This window comes from Phacochoerus africanus, chromosome 11 (genome assembly GCF_016906955.1).
Source record: "Phacochoerus africanus isolate WHEZ1 chromosome 11, ROS_Pafr_v1, whole genome shotgun sequence".
Classification (NCBI taxonomy): domain Eukaryota; kingdom Metazoa; phylum Chordata; class Mammalia; order Artiodactyla; family Suidae; genus Phacochoerus; species Phacochoerus africanus.
Genome location: NC_062554.1, coordinates 73,851,571 through 73,856,656, shown reverse-complemented (window position 1 = coordinate 73,856,656; position 5,086 = coordinate 73,851,571). Strand labels below are relative to the sequence as shown.

The window sequence follows — 5,086 nt, the reverse complement described above, 5'->3', positions numbered from 1 at the left end:
CAGCTTTTAATTTACCTCAGTTTAGAGGTTTAAATTCTGTAGTTGTTTGCATACCTGGCTCATGAGAGGGATGGATCTTTAGAAGCAAGTGGTATTTCAGGGTCTTTGGAGAGTTGTTGGTAGGATGAAGAGGATCTGGACCAGGGGAAGGAGAAGAAGGTGTCCTTGGAAGAGCAGAAGGAGAGAGATCAGAGGATAAGGGGGAGAAGAAGGGGCAACTGGAGGACTTACTACAAAATGAGTCTAGGAGTTCCCATCATGGCTCAGGGGTTAACAAACCCAACTGTATCCATGAGGACACAGGTTCAATCCTTGGCCTTGCTCAGTGGGTTAAGGATCCAGCATTGCTGTGAAGCTGTGGTGTAAGTGGCAGATGCGGCTCAGATCTTGCCTTGCTGTGGCTGTGGTGCAGGCTGGCAGCTACAGCTCTGATTTGACCCCTAGCCTGGGAACCTCTATGTGAGTCCATAAAAAGACAAAAGACCAAAAAAAGAAAAAAAATATTTTTGAATATAATAAAAATTTCATTAAAAAAAAAAAAAGAAATGAGTCTAGTTTGCTTTCGCTTAGGTTTGCTAAAGTGCTCATTGTTTTTGGCCAAAGACTCTTATAGTGAAGCAATTTTTGATTCAGAATTTCATTTAGAGGTCTTTGCATACCAATCAAAAACCGCTGCCCATTAAGCCTGAGAAATCTTATTCCCTTTCCCTTCTAAGGCACCTCTCAAATGAACAGTTTTGTTCAAGTTTAGTGTTCCCCAGAGTGCTACCGAAGACCTAGATCATCCTTGGTGAAGTCAAGCCATTTAGAGGAGAAGCTCAAAAACAAGGATTGTAATGAGGGTATATACGTAGAAGGAGGACTTCGGCTTAGCTGACACCGTCAGAGCTGGGCAATGGTCATCAGTAATATGATTCTCATGCACCTCATATTTTGAACCCCTAACCTGAAGGTTGGCTGGCTACTTCCAAATGCAGACCCAATAATCTTTACATTTACACCCTGCCCCAACTCTTCACCCCATAGCCAGAAAACCAGAGTGAACAGTCTCTGGATCAAAGCCAAACTCTCAAGATAAAAAAGTCAAGATGGAAGGAAAAATTCATCAGGTTTTTGGTGACTCTCATCCAAATGAATGCCTGTCTAGTAAGAAAAGCAAATCGGTGAGGAAATCTGGAATAGACTTATTGGACCTATGCCTGTGTTTTAATCTGGGATTCTGTCTTGTACAAACAACACTTTCAGACAGCATAACACAAAATAGAATGCACACACACACACACACACACACACACACAATATGGAAAAGAATAAACAGATTCTACCAAGAATGCCAAACAAATAGAAACTAGTAAAAGTTTGCCTAATAAACTGAGGATAAATAGCTGAGGAACTCAGTGCAAAGATGGTGTGTTCAGACCCAGTGCTGCATCACCACACTGGTGCTGGCTCCACAGGCCTTGAGCAGCAAGACACCTGGCTCTCCCTTGGTGGGTCCTGCATCTGGTCAAATACTGGGGTCTGTGGCAACAGGCAGAGAAGAGAGTGTCTATGTAGGGCCTCTAGCAGAACTGTGGAAATTAATGAGTACCACACAAATTAGAATTTTATAAAGTGGTATATTCAGAGCTTGCTACAGTGGGGCAGTCAGGCCCAGTCACTTGCTTTTAGCAGAAACTCCAAGACAGTCAAGGAAGTTTGATAGCGGGAAAGGGGGGTAGCAGCTAGAAGTGGCTAACTAGAAGTAGGTCACCATGCATGATTGATTTGGGACCTTTATATGGCTTTCTCTGTTTGGTCCTGAGCTAGAAGCTGGGGCCAAAAATGAGAAGAAACTGGCAGTCATTGACCCAGTCCTAATCATTCAGGGCTGATGGCTGCAGAAGTTGTGGGGCCAAGTTGTATGGTGATTTATGTTCTGGCGTTGTCATTATGTATTTTCAGGCTCACCATGAGGGTAGTGATTTTTTTTTCCATTTTTTAAAGTTTTATCAAAGTATAGACGATTTGCAATATTATATTTTCTGCTGTACAACAAGGTGATTCAGTTATATATGTACACACATTTATTCTCTTTCAGATTCTTTTCCCACACAGGTTATCACAGAATATTGGGTAGAGTTCTCTGTGCTATACAGCAAGTCCCCATTGAATGATTTTTTTTTTTTTTAATTGGAAACATCTTCATTGAACTGGTAGTTGGGCCAAGTCCTGTGGTTAGCAAGAGCTGTAATTTTGGATGGGTTTCTCTAGTCCCTGCTCGACATGTTCCACTGGACCACTGGTCTGAGGATTTCTTTGGAGGCAATTTCATTTTTACAACCTGCCTCTAGTCCTCGTTTCCTTTCCTCTTATCCTGCTGTGTGACCCAGGGCCCTGAAGGCACATATGGCTGCAGCATGGTGCTCTGGGCTTGTCTGCCCATAACTGTTCCATATTCTAAAAAGACTGTTAGAAACTCTTTGAAGTCCAAGGCTTTTTCTTTTGTTATTCTTTTAAATTGTCAATAATACTAACACCTTCATCTACACACCAAGTGTGATCGATAAGTGATTCTGAATCATTTGAAAATGTGCCTCAGACTCATCAAAGCCCAGAGCTTCCTTAGAGAGAGACTGGCTCGTTAAAATGATATCATACTAGGTCATCCTTATTACCTTCCCCCCAAATTATTAAATGTACATGTTACTGAGCGGGGTGCTTTGCAGATTACTTAAAAAGAAAAGAAAATCTATTTTTGATTGTGAGAAAATCTTTGAGAACCAGAGACAGAGACAGTTTCAAACTGCTTTTGCACCTGAGCAGAATTATAAGTTACCCTGTACCGGAGAGGAAGACAGAATTAAGCTGCTCATTATCAAGGCTCCTGGTAGTCATGGCCCCACAGGGTCAGGCCGACCCTAGAACTCACAAATTGCCTGCTGGTGAGGCAATTAATGAATAAAGAACTGAGTAAAGGCTCTGAGGTTAAAAATTATCGAGAAGGGTTATGTATAATTTAAATAGGAAAACAAATTCTCTGCATCTACATTTTTAGCCTTGGTTCTCTGCAATCATTGAATTTAGTTCTCTTTCTATTCTATACGATACCCAACTTGCTCACACTGTTAGTGGCAGTTAACAACTATTCATTAACTTGCTGCAACCCAGCTTTCATTCTGTTCTTTACATGCCATAGTATTGCTTGTGTGAAAGTGACGTTTTTTTTTTTTTTTTTATGCCCTCAAGGACAGCTTTTATGTGAAAAACGACCATTTAGAGGTTTACTTAGGTTACTTTTAAAATGAATATTTTATTTACTTTATTTTTTATTAAGCTTTTAATGTACCTCATAGTATTTGAATTCTTTTAAGGAGTCTAGCAAATTTTCACAGTTGCTTTTAAGGGAGATTTTAGAACCTTATTAAATTCCTTTAAAATCTCAGTTTATTCAGTTTCCTTTCACATTTAACTTTTTGCATTAACATGTTCAATTTTCTTTTCAGCGAAACAATTATCTAACTTTTAATAAGTTAACACTAACTTACTAAAAGTTACTTAATAAGTTAACAATAACTTACTAAAAGTTATTTAATAAGTTAACAATAACTTATTAAAAGTTATTTAATAAGTTAACAATAACTTATTAAAAGTTATTTAATAAGTTAATAACTTTTTAATAAGTCTTTCTGCCTACTAAAACTCTTGTTAATCTCATAAGTTAAATTTATAAATACCTCAAATTATCTGACATTTTTAAGAATGTACATAAATTTAGTAAGAATTGAATATCACCAACCTAAATCAACTATCCAAGTACACTTTTGAAAATGGAATTACAAATAATTAAGACAAATATAAGAAAATACAGTGGTGAATATGCAAGACTCTTTAATGCAAAACATTAACACTATGGATTATATGGTCTAAGATTTTTATATATACTCCTAATTCTTTGTGAGTAAAAAGATGCTTTATCACTAAAGAGACACTTAGTAATACCAAAAATGTTTAGAAATGTCTTCTGAGTAATGTGATCTTCTAGAATGATTCTTTTTTCCCTCTTTGTTCTTTTTTATTGTTGTAAAAATGTATCACATAATATTTACCATCCTTACCATTTGTAAGTGTACATTTCAGTAGTGTTAAGTATATTCACATTGTTGTGCAACCAATCTCCAGAATTTTTCATCTGGAAAAAGTTAAAACTCCATATCAATTAAAAAAAAAAAAAAAAAAAGCCTTCTTTGCTGCATCTACTGCGAGAATAGAAGACCATTCTCAGCAATCAGACTGTTGACATTCCATGAGGACATCAATCTAAAAGGACACACATTTATCGTGAAGGGCCCCAGAGGCACTCTGAGGAGGCACTAGAACCACATCAATGTAGAACTCAGTCTCCTTGGAAAGAAAAAGAAGAGGCTCCAGGTTGACAAATGGTGGGGAACTAGAAAGGAACCACTGGCTGTAGTTCAGTAGTTCCACACTATCTGTAGTCATGTACAGAACATGATCAAGGGGGTAACACTGGGCTTCTGCTCCAAGATGAGGTCTGTGTATGCTCTCTTCCCCATCAACGTCATTATTCAGGAGAATGGTTCTCTTGTTGAAATACAAAATTTTGGGGGTGAAAAATATATCTGTATGGTTCAGATGAGGCTGGGGATTGCTTGTTCAGTATCTCAAACGCAGAAAGATAAGCTGATTCTTGAAGGAAACAGCATTGAACTTGTATAAAATTCAGCTGCTTTGATTCAGCAAGCCACAAAAGTTAAGAACAAGGATATCTGAAAATTTTTGGATGATATCTCTATTTCTGAGAAAGGAACAGTTCAGCAGGCTTATGAGTAAGATCTGTGTTGTATGGCTACAGAAACATCAAGATGCCAGATAATTCTTTGGACTCCTTTGTGATGTTTTAAGTAACAATAAAAAGTCTATTGACTTAGGGGGAAAAAAAAAATCATCCTTGTTTTTCCCTTCCCCACAGACCTTGGCAACCACCCTTCTACATTTTCTTTCCATTAATTTGACCACACAAGATACCTCGTATAAATAGCATTATACAGTGTTTGTCTTTTTGTGCCTAGCTTATCTCACTGAG

The 5,086-nt window shown here is 37.8% G+C and overlaps 1 pseudogene; it reads left to right on the top strand.

Annotated features, from left to right (window-relative positions):
• Window positions 1–1,088: 1,088 nt before the first annotated feature.
• LOC125112157 (60S ribosomal protein L9-like) lies at window positions 1,089–4,833 on the top strand (annotated as a pseudogene).
• The last annotated feature ends 253 nt before the right edge of the window (window positions 4,834–5,086 follow it).